A 25,957-nucleotide genomic window follows, 5' to 3' on the forward strand; every position below is an offset into this window, starting at 1 on the left:
AGTCCCAGTGAGCTAACAGCATGCCCGATGGGTTATCAGCAACCCTGGTTGGATATTAGAAGCCTCAGTTACATATAATTATCATATCATAACATAACATAACATAACAGCTAGAACCAGCTGGTCATCATAAATTCAACTATCCTACCATACAGGTAAGAGGAAGTAAGGAGACTCACCTGATACTGATGACACGGAAAACCTAGCACCCGAACTGCCGGATCTAGACTCCGCCTGTCAACAAAATAATTAACCCTAATTAATAATTAAGGTTCAAAAACTCACTTGCGAGTCCAAATCCCCCGACTAAACCTTCTAAGGGCAAAAGGACCATTTTCCCTTCTCGTGGTCCAAAACCCCTAAATCTTGACCAAGGGTCAAAGTCAACAAAAGTCAACACTCAACGCGTATGCTGAGCGTACCAAAATCTATGCGGGGCGTACAACCTGGATCAGCGAAATAACGGGGCTGGGACCGGCTACGCGGGGCGTAGACAGGAGTACGCCCAATGTACTCCGTATGTTCCTATTTCTACCAATTTGTGTTTTAAACCCTTAAGACATTTACTCCCAACCACAGATCTGCCCATTCCATGACGTCTAAAACCATAAAGTTATCATTTTAAAGCCTTGTCATGGCTAGAAAAGTCCCAAATCAACATTCATAAACTCCCAACGCATTCTAAGCCATTTTTCTCATGCAAGTAACTAAAAGAAGTGATCAAGCTACCATTTTTATGCATCCACAAGTCCTATAATACATGAAAGGACAACTACAAACCCCTAGAGTGCCCCAAACTCATAAAGGACCAATCTTTGGGGACAAAACTCTTAAAACTTCAAACATGGAGATCTAATGAAAGACTTGCCAAGGTACAAACTTTATACCTAAAAATGATACACGAGGAGGGAAGTTTTCTGGATCTACAAGCTTGCTAACACCTTATTCTTCTTCACTAGCTCCCTTCTTCAACTAAATGCACCAAAAACACCCAAATGAACTTGTAAGGCTCACACAACCCTCAAACACGGGATTAGGGTTTAGGGAAGGTTTGGAGGCTGATAAGGTGACCAAAAGAGGTCTTAATGTTCTTTATATAGGGAGAAACTAAGAAATTAGGATTTTGGAGTCTGGGCTAGTATGCCCGACGTACCACACGTACGCCTAGTGTACTAGGTGGCCACCCACGATCCTTATGTTGCATGGGTACGCTGCGCGTACCCTTACATACGCCCAACGTACGACTAAAATCACAAGGATTTTCTTCCAAGGGACCAAAGGTGCCATTTATAATCAAGATACAGTAAATATTATAGTACCTGAAAAATTGGGATGTTATAAGTCTCCCCCACAAGAATCAGACTTCTCCCTCGAAGTCATCCTCAGGAAACAGCTCCTGATATTGATCACACATCTCGGACTCAGGTTCCCACGTCCACGCTGAACCTCTCTGGTGCTGCCACTGAACTTTGACCAAGTTCAAAAACTTGTTCCTCAAGGTTTTCACCTTCCGATCCAAAATGGCTACAGGCTTCTCCACAAAATTCAAGCGATCATGGACCTGAATGTCCTCCAAAGGGACCACAACTGTCTCATCAGCTATACACTTTCTCAGCTGAGAAACATGGAAGGTATCATGGATATGACTCAGCTCCTCCGGTAGGCGACCTTGCCCATACAGGCCAAAACTCGAAAAGGGCCAATGAACCTAGGGCCCAGCTTGCCCCAGTTCCTAAAGCAGATAACACCCATCCACGGTGATACCTTCAGGAGCACTAGATCTGCCACTTGAAACTCTAGCTCAAAGTGTCGCCGATCTGCATAACTCTTCTGACGGCTCTGCGTTGTCAGCAATCTCTGTCGAACCTATTGTATAAGCTCAGTCGTCTTGAGCACTACCTCCGTGCTCCCCATGACCCTCTGCCCCACCTCGCCCCAACAAATAGGAGCCTGACATCTCCGACCACAAGGGAGCTCGAACGACGGCATACCGATATTGGCATGATGGTTGTTGTTATATGAGAACTCAACCAACGGAAGATAGGAGTCCCAAATACCACCAAAATCGATAACATAAACACGCAGAATATCCTCGAGCGTATGAATTCTTCGCTCACTCTGCCCGTCCGTCTGCGGATGGTATGCGGTACTAAAGTGTAGCCGGGTACCCAACTCCTCATGAAGTCTCTTCCAGAACCTGGAAGTAAATCACATATCACGGTCACACACAATAGACGTCGGCACCCCATGCCGAGCTACCACATCTCGAACGTAAATCTCGGCCAACTTCTCTGCAGAAGAGTTCTCACTAATGGCTAAGAAGTGAGCATTCTTTGTCAAACGATCCACTATCACCCAGATAGTGTCAACACCCATCGCAGTCATCGGTAGCTTTGTAATGAAATCCATAGTAATATTTTACCACTTCCATAGGGGAACCTCCAGAGGCTGCAACTTTCCATTAGGGCGCTGGTGCTCAACCTTGACCTTCCGGCAGGTCAGACATCGCTCTACAAACCATGCCACATCTCTCTTCATACATGGCCACCAATAATTATGCTTCAATTCGAGATACATCTTGGTAGCCCCCGGGTGGATGGAAAATCTCGATTTGTGGGCCTCCTCCATCCAAATACGTTGGGCCCCACCCGTAAATGGTACCCATAACCGCCCATGAAGAGTCAAAATCCCTCGACTGTCCATATCAAATGCCGAAATCTGACTGATCATCTGCTCACTTTTCTGATTTTCCTCTTTTATGGCATCCGACTGCGCTTCCTTGATGATCTCTAAGACTGGAGTCATCACGGTTATCCTCATGCACACATCCTAAATCGGGGCACTTACCGCCCTCCGGCTCAAGGCATCGACCACCACATTGGTCATGACCATATGATATAAGATCTCGCAGTCATAGTCTTTCACTACACCCAACCACCTCATTTGCCTCATATTCAGGTTAGGCTGATCCATAAGGTATCTCAGACTCTTATGCTCCGTGTAGATGGTACAACGAACACCATAGAGATAGTGGCTCCAAATCTTGAGGGTGAAAACCTCCGCCCCCAACTCCAGATCATGAGTGGGATATCTCGCTTCGTGAGGCTTTAGTTGCCTCGAAGCGTATGCTATCACATGCCCTCTCTGCATGAAAAAATCAACCAATCCTGCAATGGATGCATCACAGTAGACCACAAAATCCTTAACTCCCTCAGGGTGGGCAAGTACTGGCGCCTCACACAATCTCAGGCCCCCAACTCAAAGCAACATCCTTCCTTGTCAAATTGGTGAGAGTAACAACAATCTTGGAGAAATCTCTGACGAGTCTTCGATAATAACCTGCCAATCAGAAGAAGATTCGAATCTCAGATGGATATCTCGGCACCTCCCACTGCATCACCACCTCTATCTTGGCTGGGTCGGCCAAGATATCGTTCTGATTGACGAGGTGTCCCAAAAATTAAACCTCGCACAACCAGAAGTCACACTTGGAGAACTTGGCATACAACCTCTCCATCCTCAAAACCCCAAGAATCTCTCGTAGATGCTCCTCATTTTGTTCCATAGTCATTGAATATACCAGAATGTCATCGATAAAAACGATCACTGGTCGATCTAACATGGGCCTACACACCCGGTTCATGAGGTCCATGAACGTCGCCGATGCGTTGGTGAGCCCAAAAGGCATCACCACAAACTCGTAATGCCTATAGCGAGTTCAAAAGGCCGTCTTATGAATATCCTCCTCCCGAACCCTCATCTGATGATAGTCGAACCTCAAATCGATCTTGGAAAACCAAGATGCCCCCCTGAAGTTGGTCAAAGAGATCATCAGTCCTCGAAAAAGGGTAACGGTTTTTCACCTTTAGCTTGTTCTATTTCCGATAATCAATGCACATCCGGTGCGAACCATCCTTTTTCCTGACAAAAAGGAATGTGGCTCCCCAAGGAGAACTGCTCGGCCTAATAAACCCATTTCCTAACAGCTTTTGCAGCTGAGAGGATAACTCCTACATCTCAGGAGGTACAAGATGGTACAGTGCCTTGGCGATCGGCGACGCACCCGGAATCAGATCGATCTGGAACTCCACTTGCCTCTCGGGAGGCAGACCCGGTAACTCCTCTGGAAAACATCGGGAAAGTCACATACCACCAGAACATTAGAAAGAGAGGTCGATCCCTTCCTCTCAACCTGAGTGTCCATTACATATGCCATGTAACCCATACACCCATGTTGCAAACTTTGCCTTGCCCTGGCGGTAGAACAGAAAGCTGATCCCGACCTAGTACACTCGCCATAGATAGCTAGCACTCCCCCACTAGGGTCTCGAACTGTCGCCAGCTGACGCTGAAAGTCAATCAGATCCCAAAACCGGCTCAACCAATCCATACCCACGATCACACAAACATCTACCATCACGATAGGGATGAGGTCTATCGGATATCCAACACCGAAGATCTCTAATACACAACCACTGTAGACATCCGTAGCAGAGACGAGACACTCGTCAGGTATCGAGACTCTCATGGGCCTGCTCATAGTCTCTCGCAGAATACTAAAAACACGACAAAATGATGACCACATAAACGATCGACTCGCATCCGAGTCAAACAGCACAAGCGCAAGCACATAATTCACAAGAAAAGTACCTACACAATTCATAATATAAGGAACGTAAATAAATTAATAGAAATATAAAGAACACATACCAGCCATAACGTCTGGAGATCTAAGGGCCTCCTCTGCTGTCAACTGAAATGCTCTACCCCGAGCCCTCGGTCCATCGACCTTCCCCTGCTGGCCATCAGTGATACGCAGGTTCGTTAGGGCCAGAGTCTAAACCGCCCTAGATGCAAGCAGAGGACAATCTGCCTTCATGTGGCCCGTCTAGTTGCAGCTGAAACAAACCTGAAATCCCTTGGGACAATCCCTAGCCATATGTCCCTCCTTGCGACACAGGTAGGAAGCTGACCCGGACCGACGAGGTCCCTCGTGTCCCTTGCCGCACTTCCCGCAAGTACGGGTGTTGAGAGAAGAACTTTGGGAAACACTTGAACAAACGTTAGTACAAGTTGATAATTGCGGAATAAGTTAATCTCAAAGGATCATGAAAGCTCAACAATAATAAGTTAGATGTTAGATTTGTTAGATGCGGAAATGTAAGATGCTGAAATGTAAACAAAATGTAAAGACTAGTTATATCAAGTAAACACCTAACTGATACGAAACACGGTTTGCATTTAAACACGAGTTAGTAAGTGAGATCAGTTAAAGGAGAAGATCTTCGATGATGATCAGTAAGCAAGATGGAGATATGCGATATGAGAAGTGATAAGAGATAAGAAGTAGAGAAGAGAATTCAGATATGTGATTAGAAATTGTAGAAGTGGTAGAGGTAATTGATACAAAGAAAAAGCACTCTATTTATAGAGCCTCAAAGACTTACAACAAAGATAAACTATTAATAAACTTCTGACTTATAGTGACTATGAAAAGTTGACTGGATAATACATTTTAAATTAACACGTCAGATAATGTAACCAAGTCTTCATTGCGGATGACATCTTCAAAAGAGGTTGTGGTAGCAAAAGATGTAGACTGAAGGTGATACCAGAGAGAAGATCTGTTGCGGTAGAGGAGTCGACTTCGGATTGATAAGTTTAAGAGGGTCACTTTCTTGATTCAACATTTTCCCCCTAAGCGAACTCTTCAACTTCACCTTCATTAAGTGTTGAGGTTCAGAAACTTGATAAGCAGCCACCAAAACTTTCTTACTTCTCTAAGCCAGGTGATCCTCCTTGTGATCTTGAACTTCACTTCATCCGTTGTATGCTTGGTTCTCTGCACCGAAGCCACAGTGACTTCAAGTTGTCTGCGGGTTAGGCGGTGCATAGCAGTGATCAGAATGAAGTATTTGACATCGTTGGTGGCTCTTTTGTACACGACTCCCAGTTCAGGGAAGTTGGTTGCTCCTAAGGATCTATCTTGATATCCTTCTGTGAAGACAGGTGCTGGTTCGAGAGCAGAAACATTGAACTTTTGGGTGAGAGTCGAATGAATGTCAACATCAATTTTGGCAAAATCATAAACTGCTTGCTTGAGATATTCACAGGCCTTCTCATATGCTATATTCATCTTCGGATGTTTCTCAGACTTGATTTGAAACACCCTATCAATCAGAAACACTTCCTCCGGATTCATGCAGGGAAAGTCTGCTTGAGTTCTGATGTAGTCGTCTCCTCTTCTGGTAAGTGTATACTGAAGGAAGTCAGTCTTCATGAACTTCCTAATCTTGAAATTCTTGACTGCAGAAGGTCTATCATTTGACCAGATGTTTTCAAACTCCGATCCATGCTTGGCATGGAACTTGCTCAGGCGTTCAAATTCAAGAGACAATCTTTGGTCATCAGGAAGACTACGATCAAAGGGTTCAAATACAGTGAAGAATTTAGCATTGGGAGAGATTGGGATATCCCAGTATCCATCCGAAGGTGGTTCAACATAGGTCATCACTGGCCTATAATCTTCATCAAGCAGTCTTCGTGTGGGATTAACCCAAGAGTTGATCAGTGATTCATCCATGGTTGTGTATAAACCGTGATCTCTCAAGATCTGTTCAGCGAACTTTGCAGCTTTCCAGTCTTGTTTCCGTTGAAGAGTTGCAGGAGAGTCAATGGAGTGAACTGATGACATTGAGGATTCCAAATTTTAGAACTGTGGAGGAGTTTCTTGACGAGGAGGGGATTGATGTTGTACTTGTTCAGGAGAATTTTGTTATGGTGGGGGAGAATGATGAGATTGCACTGAAGGATGCACCGAAGTTGTTGGTTTGGGAGATGGTTGCGGTGTTGGTTGCGATGGTGGTTGCTGAGTTTCGATTCTTTGATGAGTTGGACCAAAGGATGGGATTGGAATTGGAATTGGAATTGCTACGGTAGATTGATGGTCCTGAGGATGAGAGTGTTCACTTCCCCCTTTTGAGGAAGAAACCATTTGTTGCTCCTTAAACCGTTGTCCGAGGCCATCAATCCTGGAGAATGTCTTGTCAAACTGAGACTAGATCAGGTCTGAGATTTGAAGATTGGAAGGAATGTCGGCGTTGAACAGCAGATTATAGATCTCTTTGGTCAACCGCAAGATCTCGTCAACATTGGAGTTAGCCGTGAGAGAACGTCTCAGGCCATTGATGGTTGTTTGAAGTACAGCCAGAGCGGATTCATACGCATTGTGTGTTTTTTGTACAAGGTTCTGAGAGTCGGTCAAGAGTGGACTTGATCTCTTCTTAGATCGTGGTCACCTCTTGAATAAGAGTTTCAGTAGTGGAAAGGAACTGCTTGTGATCCGCAGTTCGAGCGTTGTCAATGGCTCGAATACCCATCTCAAGCTTCAAGGAGATTCTCTCCACAACCAGACGTTCTCTGGCTTTTAATCTTTCCACTCGATCTGCTAGGGACTACGGTCCAACAATTTCTGACTGTTGCGATTGCGAAGTAGTGACTGCGGCTAGAATCTGGTCGACTTTAGACTGTAAAGAGAGAAATTCCTTTTGAGATACTGCTAGCTTCTTCTTTTTCTTCTTTTCCTTGGGCTTAGAAGTGGAGTGTTGGGATCCACTTGATTCGTCTTCATCAAAAATCATTAAAAAGTCATCTGAATGAGTAGGCTGGTCAATTCCATCAACATCCAGATCATCAAGTCCAAACATCGGACCTGAGCTGATCTCTATTGCGGTTCCATCAGCATTAGAGTCATGATTTTCAGCAGTGGGAGGAGGCTTAGATGGACCAACACCACCTTGAAGAGTTTGAGCTTGTTGCACCGTAGCTTCCATCTTGGACATCAATTCTTGAATCTTGAGAAGGCCATGAGTAGTCTTGGCGTTGTTGAAAGCATCTGCCCAGTATTTGGCCACGGTGTGAATGTCTTGTTCCTTCTACTGTTGTTGCCTTGTTTGTTAAGCCTTACGTGCCTGGAATGCCCTGTAGAAAGCTTCATATTTCCTGATTTCAGACTTAGTGCTTGGTTGAAACCGAGTCCAAGAATCATCTGAACAATAACCGTCAAATCCTTGTGTTTGCACCGGGGTGTCCCCCGGGTTCGTGGATCCTGGCACGATTATGCTCACCACGCCTAAACCACTTGAGTGTAATGGTGGAGGAGTAGGATTTCCCGAACTTGCTTGGTCTCCTTGACCTGTAGTCATGTTGGCCTCGGTTCGGTTCTGGCAAGGGCGAAAGAATTGCCCTGCAGTTGGTTATGTGTTTGTAGTGTATGGGCGACTGAAAGAAGGATGGAGCGCAACTCCTCAGGCTCGAAGTAGTGAAGGTGACCTGCCCTGGAGACCTTAGGGTGTGTCTTACGACTGAGATCCTCTTGGGATCCCGATGGGGTGGTGTCTCCCTGTTCAAGTGAAACAGATGCACTTGATGCATCTGCGTAGCTGGAGAGGGTAGAAGCGAATAAGTCTGCGGGGGATCCAAGGACTACCAGAGTATTTCAAGAGACTGCGGTAATGGTCCGATCACGCATTTGGCTGTGGCTAGGGGTAAGCTTAAGCTTCTTGCATCTGAAGAGATCATCAGATTCATCACTAGTGGATTCATCAACATTAACTGGTTTGTCATGAGTGTCAGAGGGAGAAGGAATTTCAATTGAGGATTCAAAAACCCTTTGTTTGCGTTTCTTGGAAGGATTTTCACCCTTCCTGACTATGTTGCGGGGAGCTTTCTTGGAGAGAACAATCTTTTTTTGACGCTTGATTTGTGGAGGGTTAGATTGTTCTTCGGTTGGAGGGACTGAAGTTGAAGGAGGAACAGCAGTACTAGAGGGACCTTGGGATTTGGTAAGAATTACGACAGCCTGACTGGGATGAGGTGGGGAGGAACGGTATGGGTCAATACCATCCGTAGCCTCAATATGGCCAGTGACTTCTCGAGTTTCAAGTCCAATAGTCTTTATAATGTGGCCAGGTAATCTCCTAAGGGGTCCAAAAATTGATTGATGTTTGGAGAGAGTGTACCTTTTTAAATCTCGGGTAGCAAAGAGATTGATGTCAGCACCCATGTCAAGTTTTGCATCCTTGTGAAAATCCAAGATGTAGAGAGACCAGAAGCGTGCAAAAGTGAGTTCAATTGGGTCTTCTCGAGAATTCTCCTTGGGAACATATTGTAGGAAGTCATCCCAGAGAATTTGGCCGTAGTTGACTGCATTACCTATGAAAATGCTCCATAAAAGTTCAAGCAGTTTGAGTCCCATGTTGTCTGTACCACCGGTTCTGCCAGAGAGACTCCGGATGACAAAGTGACAGACGTATTGCCATACCACAGGGAGTTGGTTTTTCTTGAATTCCCCAATTCCTTTCAGTTTCTTCTGATAACCCATTTGGTATAGGGTTGAAGTTATGTCGTTGACGCTTGGTGAGTAAATGCTGGTTGAAGGAAGAACTTGAAGGTTAATTGCTTCAAGAAACTTGGCTTTTGTCAGGATAACTAAAGAATCATCGATCAGGGTCAAGTGAACTTCTTGAGGGTTATTGCTTGGGCGAAAGGCGGAGAATGCACATTTAAACAGAGTGGATAGAGGAACGATATCAGTGAAGGAATTGAATGCACCAAACAGTGGGTGAGATGACTGGTACTTGATCATTAAACGAATCGCCTCATTGTATGACGAATGATCTTCAAACACAGCTCTGAAATTTCTAGAGGCTATCATCGGAAATTGATTTCTGATTGTTGACTCATAACCAGTTGGTCGAGCAGATCCAGAAGCTTTGGATTGTTTTTTGGAGATACTAGATTTCACCATTTTGAAATAGGGTTTTTTCTTTAGAACTTGCAGAAAACCAGAGAGCAAGAAGATGAAGGAGAGAAAGATCGTCGTAAGGGTTCAGAAAGCGTAAAGCTTTCTTGGGAGGGAAAAGAGTGTTATATAGCAGCGGATTTCAAAAGATTATTCAATTTACCTTATTTACAGCTGTTAAAGGTAAAAACCCTTGGGTTTAACCATCAACATCCACACATAAAATTAAATCAAAAAAATCTTTATTTTCAAAAATGGGGCATTTAATGACTGTCAGGCCCATTATTACACGTTAGAGGAACGTGTGGTGAGGGGTTATTAATCTGTTGGATAAAGAAGAAGTTGAGCCGGATTTGACAGTTTGGGGGCTATTGGACACGACACATTTCAAGAAAAGATTTTCTCAAAAGATTTCTTGTCACACCCCCGAAACCAGACGGCGGAAATGTCCGAGGGCTCGCGTGACTTAAATTGAATATCATCACATTGAATATACATGAATCATAACATAAACATCACCATGCATCAATACATTACAATTGATGTTGTTTACATCCAGTACATTGTTTTAAATATTACACATTCATAACATAAATTGTTTGAGAGTTTTCAAAACATAACATCCTAACATACTTGATATTACCCTTCAGCTTACCTGTTACCTGAGAATACAAGTTATTTTGAAAACGGTCAACATATGAAATGTTGGTGAGTTCATAAGCAGGGTTGTGATAAAATTGATTTGTGTAGTTTATATAACCCAGAAAATCCGATATTTTCTGAAAAGACAATTGTTTACCAAAGTGTGAAGATCCATAAGTTGATGCATGAATGATTTCAAAACGTGTATAAAAGGGAGTTTTGTATTATAGTTATAGAAAAATACGAGCGAGTGGTGTTGATTTCCTCGAAAAACCCGATGTTTTCCGATAACATAAAATATAATTGTTTTTCAAATTGCTATACCGCCACAACGAATGATTTTGATTACTCTTCCTTGATTACTCGGATGGTATTGGATTAATTAATTATGTGAGTCGTTATAACCATGCATAATAATGACTATTTCGTCTGTCTTGGCAACCTAACGTATGCCGGGATTGATCTTAAGATTTTGTCACCCTAGACTGGCCGAGTCTAACTGTAGCGAACAGCTGAGGTGTGGGGGAGTCACCCCTGTATAGATCTATACACAAACTCTCGCTCTCCTTCCAGGAGACTTTGATTATAACTACAGACTACGAACGACACTTAGAGGTGTCGCCCGATATTACTCACTTAATCCAAACAACATTGATTACTATTGATTAACGACCTGAATTTGTTTACTTTGATTACACATAAGCCTAACAAACGAGGAGAAGAGGAATACAAAGTCCTGCTACTTTCGTGAGTTATTTTAGGCTGTTGGGTATACGAAGGACACGTTGGCCCATTTCGCATTTGATTTACTTGGACCTTACTAGCAATGCTAATGGGCCACTAAGGCCCAATGGCACTTAAAAACCATTGAGGGTCCCTTAAATATGAAATTGGGTCATAGAAGGCCCAATAACATTTATTATTATTATCCCTTGGGCCCAAAAATCATGTTAATGGGTCACAAAGGCCCAACAAGCATGATTGGAACTTTCAAGCCCAAAGTTTTGAATGTTTACTTGTTTTAGGTATTGTATAATTGTTGGAAGGTTTGATTGGACGATTGTGATTTTTGTATCGACACGAGACCGGTCGATTTGTTTATAACGATATTTGGATTTATACGTATATTCATCTCTCTATTTTCACGAGTTGTAGTTTTTGGTATTTTTTGATTCAATTATCTTAAAAATAAAATAATTGGTTCAAAATGTTGGTTTCACCCTTTTCAGCCCTTCTTTAAAAAAAATAACAATTTTAGTCCTTTATATATATAAAAGACATTTTAAGCCCTTAAACCATTTTCTTGAGACCTTTAACCCATAGACTTGTTCAAGTGATATTTTTTAACTCAAAACTTATTCTTTGGCAGTTTCAGCCCTTCCAGAAAAGTGTTTTTCAGTTAAAGCCCAAACTTTTTGCAACTTTTACAATTTTGGCCCAAAATCCAAAAACTTTACATTTTTGATCCTTTTTGGGAAAGAAAAGCATTTTAACCCTTGGAATAGTTTTGTTTAACTTTCTATCCACTGTTTTGAGGAATTTATCATTTCAGCCCCTTGAAAATCATGTTTTTCGCAATTTTGGGCTTAATGGGCCGAAAAGCCCAAAAATTTGCCCATTAAGCTACAATTTACATTTCAAGTTCTTTGAAGAGCATAATATTCATAAAAATACTTATTTTAACTGTTTTGACTCTTTTGACCCTTAAGAAAACCGTAAATGGCAATTTTTACCCAAACTTTTGTTTATTTGACAAGTTAAGCCCAAAAATGGGTTTTATGTTACAATATGTTTATCATAATCTTGGAGGGTAATTTTCTTGACTTGTTTAGTGTAATACATCTTAGATCATGTTTTCTTTCCTTCTTGGGCCATAGATTTCGAGATTTCGTTCCTTTTTGTTTACATATTCAACACATAAGCACATAAAATCACACATACATACATGAAATCATACATAGCATACACATACACACAGATCTACACATTTTACTTGCATTCTCCCCCATAAAAACTTGTGAAAATCGAAAAGAAAGGGGTATGAACTCACCTTGAGTTTGTGGGTTCGGTTTTGAAGAAGAATGGAAGAAGTTTGATGCTATTCTCGGCCTAGCAAGCTTCTTGGAGGATCTTTGGCTTAGATGAGTTCTAAGAGGCTAGATCACGAATTTTGTATGAGTTAAGAAGAGATTTTCGATAAAACAAAGAGTCTAGATTATGGATCCAAGCATCAACTTACCTAAGATGATGTCTCTTATGGAAAATCCTTCTTGAAAGCTCTTAAATCTCAAAATTTTTGATGAAGAAGCAAGAGTGTTCTTTGAGAGTGTTTGGAGAGAATTTGTGAGGTGTGTCTTTCCCTTTGTGTTCTCGGCCGCAGAAGAAAAAGAGAGGAGAAGAGAGAGAGATTTGCATGGATGTATGTGATTGAGTATTGTTTAGTGGTTAGTTTGCATGGATATCCCATGTGTAATTGTGAGGTGGCATGTAGGAAAGTCAACTCTTCCTCCCCATGTTTTGTGGTTTGGGCCGAGAGAGGGAGAAGAAAGAAAAGAAATTTGGCCTTTTTATGCTTAAGCCCATATTATGGTCCAATTAGATGATTTTTGGCCCAATTGGTATTTGGAGAGGGTTCACGGCCCAAAATAAATCAAGGAATGATTTTTATGGCCCATTAGGGCTATTTAGATTTGTGATGGCCCAATAAGGCCCATTGAATATAACCTAGTTCATTTTAGGCTTATAAGGCCCAAAATATTAAGTTTCATGCATATGGGTCCAATTAGGGCCCATTTAAGAGTTCTAAGTCCAAAATAGTCAAATTGGTAGCTTATTGGTCCATTAGGCCCAATAAAAAAATCCTAATCCAAAAATAAACTTAAATCGGGATTTTTAGGGTTTCCAACCTTTGTTGACTATTTGAATGCTTGTATAGGAATTTTGTTGTCATTGATTTAACACAATACATGTTCTCAAGTTTAACTACAATGTCACTCTTTGTTAAGTGTTTACAGCGTATCAGAATTCCTAGTTGTGACATTTCTTTTATGGGAAAAAGATTTATTTGTTTTATAGCCCAAAGTAGGTCTAACACGAAAAAATGATTTTGAAAGCAACTGAAATGTTGTATGCTACAAAACGAATGTTTAGTTTTTATGAGGAATTTTTATTTAATGAAAATCATTAAATAGCACATAATGTTTATTAGTAAGATTTATGAAGTAGATGGTGATCCTTTAATGCGACTGCGGTGAATGATGATGACTGCGGTTGGGAGATGATATGGCTGTGGTAGCTTGAGCTGAGGAAACACTTGATCAAATAATTAAAAATAAAAGGAATTAAGGACTCGAAGAATATAGAGATCATGTGTGATTGCGGCGCACACACGAAAAATATATAGTTCTAGAACCGCAGTGAAGATAATGCTTCTAGAATTTTGTTTTGAAAAGAAAGGAAGCAAGTTCTTCATAAGAAGATGACTGCAGTAGCTATTAATTCAAAAAGAATTGCGGGTCAAGATTCATCATTCCTACCATTTCTAGAAAGCTATTCAATTTTGTGGCATCAAGTGCTTTTGTGAAAACATCAGCGATTCCTCATGTGTGGGAAAAAAAATTAGTTCGATGTTACCTTTAAGTATGTGGTCTTTGATAAAGTGGTACCGCAATTCAATGTGCTTAGTCTTTGAGTGTTGGATTGGATTCTGAGAAATTGCAATGGCACTCTCTGAGTCACAGTAAATTGGTACCCACAACATTTTGTACCTGTAGTCCATTAGTTGAGTCTTCATCCAAAGAACTTGAGAACTGCAACTGGCTGCGGCCACATATTCTGTCTCTGCAGTTGACAATGAGACAAAATTTTGTTTTCTTGACGACCAGCTGTCTAATCTTCCTCCTAGGAATTGACACCCACTAGAAGTACTCTTTCCATCTAATCTACAACCGACATGATCCGCATCAGTGAAGGCTTGCAGGCTGAAGTCGTTTCCTGCGGGGTACCAGAGGCCAAGAGCTTTGCTTCCCTTAAGGTATCTGAAGATTTGCTTGACTGTGGTCAGATGTGATACTTTCGGGTCGGCTTGGTATCGAGCGCATAAGCCTATGGCAAAAACAATGTCTGGTCTGCTTGCAGTTAGGTACATCAATGACCCAATAATTCCTCTATAAGTTTTGTGATCCACTGACTCTCCGGTTGTAACATCCGGATTTCCATGTATCATAATTTAAGTATTTATTTTGAGTTAAGAAGAGGGACTCGACGAGTTGACGCCTAAACTCATCGAGTAGGATCGCGACTGATGACTCGGATTAATGAATGGACACGACGAGCCGGTGAGTCGACTCGACGAGTCCGCGCTGTGGACAGAAACCCTAAATCTTTGGGCCTGTGTCCTATTTAAGGGTCCTTATGGCCTTCATTGGCGGCCACACACACACTTGAGAGACCCTATCGAACCAGAGTGCATAGAGAGTGAGGGAAGGAGTTAATTTCACCACCATAGTGCATTCTTGCCAGGAATGAAGGGAGTTTCAAGCTAGGCTGCTTAGAGGGTGCTCAGAACTTCTTCTATTTCATCAAAGGTTCTGTTTGAGGTAAGAATCCATGCCTATTTTCGTGTATATAGTCGATTTCTGGTATCTAGGGTTTCTTTACCCCTTTTTGTTGAGATTATGGAGCATGGGGAGTCCCTTTGAGGCATATGCCATTAGATCTGGACCTTGAGAGGTCCAGAGAGTCCCAATCATCCAGCTTTATGCAGTCCTATTGGGGTTTTGAGTCTAGGTTGTCATTTTAAGAGCTATTTCCTCAAATAGAGCTTGTTGTGTGGTGCATGGACATAAAGATTGAACCTTTACGTGACTTTTGGGTACTAGAAGGCCAGATCTATAAATTAGAGAAATAGATCTGACCTCAGAAGGTCAAATGAGTGTTGCCATGGAGGAAACTCGTCGAGTCCATAAGAGGACTCGACGAGTCGGATCGGGTTGCCCCGCGATTCGTGATCAGTGGTAACCCGTCGAGTGAAAGGTTAACTCGACGAGTCGAGTGATGCCTTAGGAGGATTCATAGGACACGCATGGACTCGCCGAGTCACCCGAGTGCACTCGACGAGTCTGGTCAAAGTTGGACCGTCATCTGAGTTGACTTCAGTTTACCTTGGGGGTTTGGTCACACTGATTCAACAGAGGCCATGGAGGGGTAGAATGGTCTTCTACCCATTCTTTAGAGATGAGAACATGAGGAGAGTATTGATTAGAGATATTATCATTTTGATAGGCGGAGGCTAGGTCGGGGATATCGAGCACGAGAGTTTACTAGAGATCATACGAGGTGAGTCTTCTCACGATACATTACCTAGAGTGGTATCTATGTGCAGACCGGAGGGTCTTATGTGTTATGTGTATGTTTGAGATTATCTGCATTGTGATATATGTATGCTATGTGTTATATAGACCGGACCGGAGGGTCTAACGACTTACGAGGCCAGAGGGCCCTCGAGTAGACCGGACCGGGGGGTCCAACGATTTAGACCGGACCGGAGGGTCCAACGAGATAGACCGGATTGGAGGGTCCAACGAGCTACGGGACTGGAGGGTCCCGCTGAGACAGATTGACCAGACGGTCATACCGAGTTATAGCGTCGTGTGGCTTATGTGCTGTATGTGGTATTTTGGGGAACTCACTAAGCATTTATGCTTACCGTGTTATGTGATATGTGTTTCAGGTACTAGCGAGGATCGCGGGAAGGTGTTGGGGTACAAAGTTATTCATGATTGACTTTGTAATTGTTTTACTTTTGTAAAACCCACTTGCATGTGGTGCATTAGCCTTTAGACCCATGAGTTAGTGAGAGTGAGAGAGAGACATGTAAACACCTCTATATAAGGTGGGTTTAGTACACTTGTAGAGGTGTGCTTGAGAGATGTAAAAGTGAGTGTGTAAGTGTGTGTTATTTATGTAGTCTAGATCTAGATCCTTTTTGTGTAACACCATACATAATCAATACATCTCTTGAACACCCAAATCACCATGTTCATTGAGCAATCTTTAATTCCGCATGCCAAACCATGTTCTTTATGTCACTATAATTGGTATCAGAGCGGGTATTCAAGATCAAGGTGATTTTTGAAGAACGATTCTCGGTTTGGCAACTGTTGTCGCAATTTGAGCAATTTTGGTGAGTCTCACTCTATGATCTCTCTTAATCTCATTAAATCGTGCGTTGCGTTTTAAAGTTTTGATCATGTTGTCTCGGTTGGATCGAATTTGTTTCAAGCCCAATTGTTGATCCAATCTATTTTGTTTCATAGATCAAGCAAAATCTTGTTTTCTAATAATTTTTTATTCAAATTTCGAATTCAATCCAATCACATAACGAGTTACTGTTCATCATTGGTTTTTAAGCCTATTAGTCACTTTGATCCGATAATGTCAGATTTGAGCCCATAAAAATTTCAAAAACTGTTCATCTAAAGCCCAATTCATGAAAAGATTGCTCCGGTTTTTCTTTTGTTCAAACATCTCGATTATTCTTAATCAGTTTGTTCTATCTTCTCATTCGATTCAAGATGAATACTCACAAAATCGAAATTCAAAATTGATTCATGTTCTTGTTCATATTCTTGTTCATCTCTTTTTCTTGACTCATATTCTTTGAATCGAAATTGGTTCATGATGTCGATTTAGAAATTCCTTTGGAAACGATTTGAAAGAAAATTCAAAATCGACATATCCTCTGGGTATCTGGATGATTGTTTGCAATTGATTTCGAAGTTAATGTTGTTCATATCAAGTTCGATTGTAGAATCTGAAAAAGAATTTGATTTTGTTATACTTGGAGTCGAACTCAATTTCTTTTGTCGATTCTTGAATCTATGATTGGTTTCGATTATTGAAGACCGGTGATGTTTTTGTTCGTGACTGAAATTGCTGAATCATTTCGAGTTGGAGTCAAAATCTATTTGGTTTGATTTTGAGTAGATTTCTTCATTCTCATCTATATTTGTGGATTGTCGATAAATGATGAAGAACGAATAGTCAAAGCTAGAAGTCAAAATCAGAAATTATTTTGATTTCGTATGATTTGGAATTGATAGTTGATTCGAATGTCTTGTGGTCGAGACTCTTTTAAATGCCTGGATTGAAAGTCGATTTAGAAGGAGGAAGAAGATAAGCATATAAATAAATCAATTTGACTGTTATGGAAAAGGGCTTCGTTATCTGGTCGATTTGCACTTGATAAATCAAAGTTATGTTTTTGATGTTATGTACGAAGGCTCGAGGACTAGATTTTTGGATCTTCATTGAAGTTGTTTAATGAATGGACGAATCAATCGAAATTTGAGTTAAGAACGAAGAATTTGTGTCAACACTGGAATAAGATTCTTATGAAAATGGAATTTTGGGAAGAAGGCTTGTATTAACGAAAGCTTGGAAGAGTAATTTCGTTAGTTAGCTGGTATTGGATTGTATACGAAGAAGTGTTTTTGATTTATACGAAGGGGTGTTTGGGATTTCGTATGAAATACAAATGTTGGATTTGTACGAATCAAAGAAGAAGGAAAAGTTTCGAAAATGATCCTTGAAATTTCGTGTGTTTTGAATAAAAGTGTAAATGTTACGAAAATGACCCCTAAACTTTCGTACGAATTGGCTAAAGTTTCGTATGCTTCTTCAACATGTCGTATAAATTGAACAAATGGCAAAAAGTTTCGAATTCGACCCCTGAACCTTCGAAAATTTGACAATTCAAAAATCAACCCAAGTTTCGAATGTTTGACACTTTTCACCCAATTTCGAAAACTTTTGGAGCTTTGTATGTTTGGGGTGATTCTTCGTATGATATGAGCACAAAGGGCAGAATTTTCGAAAATAGTCCCTGAGGTTTCGAATGTTTGGCAATTCGTACCCAAATTCGAAAAAGGACTGTTTTTGCTGAAAATTGAAGAAAGTGCATGTCAGGCCCCTACAGTTTGTGCAAATTTACGCTTTCTACCCAGCTTTGGAAAAAGGGGGAGAGTTTTGCATATTTTGCTGTTTTGGGCGCACCGGGTCACTGCAGAATTTTGAAATTGACAATTTCTACCCATTTTTGAGAAATTTTGTCAAAGGTGATCCGTGAACGAAGCTAAAAATTCAATATTTTTTGGATTTTCCGGATTGAAGCACAAAGTTTATGCCACATGTTAAGGGAGAGTTTTGACACGAAAAATTCCGAATAGAGCACGTTCTCTTTCCTTGAAGGTTTTATAATCAAGTTTCGATTATAAAAAGGGGGAGAAATTTATATGGAAATTCGAACTTGAATTTTTCATATTACGCGGATTTGACGACCGAAGTGATCTTGAATTTTTGAAGCTTACGAAATGATGAAATTAGAAGTTCGGAAGTGATGTATTCGAAATGGGTTTGGTTTTATTGAAGATTTTTGGGGTGTGCTTTATGCTCAACTTTTGGTGATCAATTTGGAGTTTGAGAAGCTCGTGATCATTCGTTGATGCTCGGTTTGTATGGTCTCACATCCTAGAGCCCAAATTGAAGAATCATGGAATAATTGAAGATTGAAGTTCGTTTCGACATGTGTCACCCTTGAGGCTTAGATCGCGTAGTTGCTCGATTTTGGAAGATTTGAAGTGGGTCATTCATTCCTAACTTTGAGGGGGAGAATGTTGGGGTACAAATTTATTCATGATTGACTTTGTAATTGTTTGACTTTTGTAAAACCACTTGCATGTGGTGCATTAGCCTTTAGACCCATGAGTTAGTGAGAGTGAGAGAGAGACATGTAAACACCTCTATATAAGGTGGGTTTAGTCCACTTGTAGAGGTGTGCTTGAGAGATGTAAAAGTGAGTGTGTAAGTGTCTGTTATTTATGTAGTCTAGATCTAGATCCTTTTTGTGTAACACCATACATAATCAATACATCTCTTGAACACCCAAATCACCATGTTCATTGAGCAATCTTTAATTCCGCATGCCAAACCATGTTCTTTATGTCACTACAGAAGGCACCTGCATGATTTGTACACACTGACAGAGGATTTTGTATTTGAGATTCTGGGATATGTTTTACCATGATAACATTTGATACACTTGAGTTTTGAGATGATTTATATGAGATAGGTTGTGTTTGAAAAATGAAAAATTGTTTGAAAATTTACGTCGTTACAAGTTGGTATCAGAGCCTTGGTTTGAGGGATTCAGATGCACCTTCGGGCGTATCTGAACTCAAACTAAGGATTTGAGAAGATTTTTCATGAGAGAAACAATTTTTCTAAAAAGAGTAAAAGATTTTCGAGAAAAGCAGAACGGAGCAGTGTGTACGATCAGCCAGCGCCCGAACGGTGATTTCCCAAAATACCCCTACATTATGTGTTATGAGATATTATATGATATGCTATGCATGCTATAGTAGGCTAGGTATTCATATCTAGGACTAGGGTGGCCTGATTTGTAATGCCTTATGTCACACCCCGACCGACGGCGGAAATTGCCGGGGTTGCGACGTCATAACAATTGGATCACAGTCAACCACATATATCGAACACTAAACATATTTAAATCAATATATTACAAACCTTAAAGTGTTGGAATTGAAATTACATATTCATAGTTTAAACACACAACAGTAAATGAAAACAGTTCAAGATTATTCCCAAAAGAAAGGAACTATAGTTTCCTTAGAACCGATGTCTTACCTCCGGCTCCTTAGTTACCTGAGAATACACATTTTTAAAATACGTCAACAAAAATTGTTGGTGAGTTCCACAGGTTTTGACTCCGTGAGTTTTATAAAAAGAAATCTTTATAAAACATGGAATGTTTAACAAAATAAGTTGTGCAAAACATGGTCAACAATTTTACCGATATGCTTCGTGTGAGACCCGATACTTGAAATCCGATACGACTATCCATGTAAAAATACTTATGATAAAAGTAAATATTAACATATTTTTGTGAAACAAAATATTTAGTATTTATATAAATAAACACTAACAATCAGTTTAACAATCTACAAACAATATTTATACTACCTCATCCTAGTGTGTATTAGTATATTTGTATCCCGGACTTTGTTATAATTCTTGATTGTTTAAGTTTGAAGACTTTTGGTTGTAATGCTTAATAATGTAAAGCTACCAAAGTTCTATCGGGACAACGGTCGTATGTGTCTTTATACGATCGGGACAACGGTCGTATGTGTCCCTATACGAGTTTAAACAGTTCGTCGACTGTAAATGACCATATATATGTTTATACAGTACTCCGACTGTAAGTGAATAACAAAGTTTATACAGCACCCCGGCTGTGAGTGACCAAAATCGATGTAGTCCAAATCATCATATCTTATGAGGTTTTCAACATGATCATATTAGAAATACTTGTTATAATTTACACTTTTATAACTATTAAAGTATGTGTGAACTAAACAATATCATAATTGGTGTACTTCTTATTTACCACAACACTTTGTATATATATATTTGAAAACCAAACAGCAAGATAAATCAAAAGGGCAAATCTGTCCATGTTTGTAGAATAATTATAGAAAAATCATTTTAAGTCGGAATCTGGATCTGTAAACTCTCAGAGCAGAAAAAATGAGTCTACTTTGTCCATAATTTTTACCCTGAACTTAAGTGGTTCCTATCCAGAGTGAAAATGTTCATTTTTACCGACTGGTCCGAAAATGTTCTGAAGTGATAGGCAGTTTTATAAAAATCATTATAAATTGTAGAACAATCGTATGAACGCGTTCGATTAGTCCTTGGAAAGGTATTAACCTGAACTATTTCCATATTGTACAGTTTTGAAATCCATTGAGTTTAAGCAGGGCAAAACAGTCCGTGAACAGACCATAACGTTTCTGTGAAAAGCTGAAATTTAAGCTTATATATATTTAGTGATATAACTTGCATTTTTAGCTAGCAAAGCCTTTAAATCTTTCAACTATAATTTATTTAGTGTGTATTCTCCCCCAAAACTTGTAAAACATAAAAGAGGGGCCGTAGAAAACTCACTTTTGTCGCGTAGAGTTATTCGGGTTGAGAATGGTTCGTGCGGTTTCCGGTTCCACTCAAGTTTGTGATTCGAGTATTCTTTTGGATGTCTTAACACATAAAGACATATATTTATATGTATGTTAGACTTTTATCATGTCTTAAATCATTTAAAATCAGTGGGTTTGATGATAAAAAGAAAGAGTATAAATCAAGAATATACCTAGCTTCAACTTGGATCAAAAGTATGTTGCCAAAAGGTGGTGGAATAACACAAGCTTTTAGAGAGGTAAAGGGTAACTTTCTCAGGGGTTTTAAGTGTTTGAAAGTAGCTACATATGGTGGAATTTAAATCTCGAAAATGGGCAGAAAGATGAAGAACTTTTGGATGTTTGTTTGATGCTCCAAAACAGCCACTGTTTTGGCTATGTTGCTGTCACAAAAACTTCAAAGCAAAAGGGTAAGAAAAAGGTAGTTTACTCACTGTTTTGAATCTATAATTTTGAGTAGCATAACAACTAACTTCCAGGGGTATTTGGTGGTGAAAATATCAAGCAAAAGGGAGGTGTAGATGGATGAAATGGTGGCTGAAACACAAAAGGGACATCAACCTTTTAGTTCATGGTTTTGATGGCTTTGGAAGGAAGTTCTTGTGGCTAAAAATGAGATGAAGGTTGAGAGAGTATTTCCCTGGAGTATTGGCTGGTGAATTGAGGGTAAAATGAAGAGTAAATTTCGTGGTTATGATGGAGGAAAAAGTGGAAGAGGATAAGGGGACAAAACCTAGACTAGCTTGTGAGTGGATGTGAGTTTAAGTGATGTTATCTTGCCTAGCCACTTGCTTGAGTGGTTGCTTAAAGATAGGGTTAGTTAACTAACTAAATACTAGTTAGTTAGTTAACTAGGAGTTCTAGAAGGTCTTCTAGTTAGTTAAAGATAATAATACATATGTACAAATACATACATGTATACTTAGTATAAAATAACAATGCAGTTTTTGTGTATTTGAACTTAAATGTTTATGTTTTATTCTTTTTATTCAAAAACACTAAAATACATTCTAATTATGCCTTATAATAATTCATTTTATATTTTTATTTATTTAAATATAAAATTTATTGACAAGGTATAATTTCGTGATATTTAACCGGTTAACGATATCGTTAAAAATGTTTCGTCACTTTGGTTCGTATATTTGTCAAATTTAGATTCTTCACAACTATTAAGCACAAGTTTTACATAGAACTTAACTTATTCATCAAGTGAAGACATGTTGATACCGAAATTAAGTTTGTTGCGTTCAAATTACGTTATATGCAAATTTTCACAAACCGGTCATGGTTCGTAGTTATACGTCGTAACGAAAATTATTATTAGTTACTTGTTTTATATTTCACAAGAACTTATCTAAATACAACAGGTTAAATTCCTTCAACCATTTTTGATAAAATATTCATAATACTTAAAAGTCAAAACATAGCATCGTACGATCGTTCCTGTTTTTACCAATTGTTACATTCTCCCCCCGTTAAAAGAATTTCGCCCCGAAATTTAACTTGTAGACGAGACATCACCAAACAATTGGGGGTATTTATTTTTCATTTGGTCTTCGCGTTCTCAGGTAAATTCTGGTCCTCGCTGAGAGTTCCAACGAACTTTCACAATAGGAATACGACTTTGTTTTAAATGTTTTACTTCTCGATCCATAATTTCCACAGGTTCTTCAACGAAGTGGAGTTTTGTGTTTAGTTGTATCTCATCGAGAGGTATTATATTGGTGTCGTCGGACAGACACTTTTTCAGGTTTGATACATGGAATACGTCGTGTACTTTGCTCAGTTCTTGAGGTAGCTTTAGTCGATAAGCTACAGGACCAATTCTGTCAAGGATTTCAAAAGGTCCAATGTATCTTGGGTTAAGCTTTCCTCGTTTTCCAAAACGAATCATACCCTTCCAGGGCGAGACTTTTAGCATCACTCGATCTCCAACTTGGAATTCTAGAGGTTTACGCCTTATATCAGCATAACTTTTCTGACGGTCACGCGCTGCCTTAAGTCGATCCTTGATTTGAATGATTTTCTCGGTCGTTTCATGGATTATCTCTGGCCCAGTACGCAGTGTGTCATTTGTGTGTGCTCGGGCCAGTTGGGTATCCCCGACCTCTGCCTAACATATAGGCGATCGACATTTGCGTCCGTATAAAGCTTCGAATGGTGCTGCTTTCAGGATGGTGTGATAACTATTATTATAGGAAAACTCAATCAACGATAGATGAGTATCCCAAGAATTTTCAAAGTCAATTACACAAGACCGTAGCATATCTTCTAGGGTCTGAATGGTTCGTTCACTTTGACCATCTGTCTGTGGGTGGTAAGCTGTGCTTATATCTAAGCGGGTTCCCAGGGATTTGTGAAGTGATTGCCAGAACCTTGATGTGAACCTACTATCCCTATCCGAGATAATAGAGGTTGGCACTCCATGAAGCTTGACAATTTCCCTGAGATATGTTCTCGTCAGCTTTTCCATTTTGTCAGTTTCCTTGATTGGTAGGAAATGGGCAGACTTAGTTAATCTATCAACCACTACCCAAATAGTGTCATAGCCACTAGGAGTCTTGGGCAGCTTTGTGATAAAGTCCATTGCAATTTGCTCTCATTTCCACTCGGGAATCTCCGGCTGTTGCAGTAATCCCGAGGGCTTTTGATGCTCTGCCTTGACCTTAGAGCAAGTCAGGCATTTGCTCTGGTGTTCCTTCTTGGAGGCATTTTGATTTCCTAATTCATTTAATAGTAAAGGCTAAGTTTGTGATGTGTTTGTTAGTTTTCACATAATGTTATTATTCATGATCACGATTCATATAATAGTAAAAAAAATATTTTTAAACTTAATAACATATGCTTCATTATATTAAACAGTAACATCCGAGTACATTAGTCTTTACCATTCTTAAAATGTAAAGACCTATAATTAGTGGTACAAAGACCAACTAATAAACAAATAAAGTTTACTTATTCTTACATATGCTAATACATATCCGAAAATTTTGTCACCAAAACTTTTAGTATCTCAAATATGCTACACAAAATTTACACATACAAATAAAAGAATGTCCTATCGACACTTATTGACTTCACTTATTGACCTGTGATCGTACTTTTACTTGTAAAACGCCAAGTTTTTAGTTTATCAACTACTTCGCTTAGGTTGGATAATCCATGAGGCCCGACCAAAATAAAACTTAGGTGCACATCTATGTTTAGTCATGGTATGACCTATGTTTTAAGAAACCTATTTGAGTATTTGATCTAAATCCTTGTGTTTAAGTTTAATAGATTCATTAACTTTTAAGTGTTGTAGGATAAGGATATTTCTTAAACCTACTAGAGTAATCCCTAGACTATAGTTGTATTTTTCCAAAAAAAAGAAAATACTAAGTTCTCTATAGTCGTTAGCTCTGATACCAATCTGTCACACCCCGACCGACGGCGGAAATTGCCGGGGTTGCGACGTCATAACAATTGGATCACAGTCAACCACATATATCGAACACTAAACATATTTAAATCAATATATTACAAACCTTAAAGTGTTGGAATTGAAATTACATATTCATAGTTTAAACACACAACAGTAAATGAAAACAGTTCAATATTATTCCCAAAAGAAAGGAACTATAGTTTCCTTAGAACCGATGTCTTACCTCCGGCTCCTTAGTTACCTGAGAATACACATTTTTAAAATACGTCAACAAAAATTGTTGGTGAGTTCCACAGGTTTTGACTCCGTGAGTTTTATAAAAAGAAATATTTATAAAACATGGAATTTTTAACAAAATAAGTTGTGCAAAACATGGTCAACAATGTTACCGATATGCTTCGTGTGAGACCCGATACTTGAAATCCGATACGACTATCCATGTAAAAATACTTATGATAAAAGTAAATATTAACATATTTTTGTGAAACAAAATATTTAGTATTTATATAAATAAACACTAACAATCAGTTTAACAATCTACAAACAATATTTATACTACCTCATCCTAGTGTGTATTAGTATATTTGTATCCCGGACTTTGTTATAATTCTTGATTGTTTAAGTTTGAAGACTTTTGGTTGTAATGCTTAATAATGTAAAGCTACCAAAGTTCTATCGGGACAACGGTCGTATGTGTCTTTATACGATCGGGACAACGGTCGTATGTGTCCCTATACGAGTTTAAACAGTTCGTTGACTATAAGTGACCATATATATGTTTATACAGTACTCCAACTGTAAGTGAATAACAAAGTTTATACAGCACCCCGACTGTGAGTGACCAAAATCGATGTAGTCCAAACCATCATATCTTATGAGGTTTTCAACATGATCATATTAGAAATACTTGTTATAATTTACACTTTTATAACTATTAAAGTATGTATGAACTAAACAATATCATAATTGGTGTACTTCTTATTTACCACAACACTTTGTATATATATATTTGAAAACCAAACAGCAAGA

Source organism: Lactuca virosa, chromosome 4, assembly GCF_052849685.1.
Source record: "Lactuca virosa cultivar CGN04683 chromosome 4, Lactuca_virosa_CGN04683_v6, whole genome shotgun sequence".
Classification (NCBI taxonomy): Eukaryota; Viridiplantae; Streptophyta; class Magnoliopsida; order Asterales; family Asteraceae; genus Lactuca; species Lactuca virosa.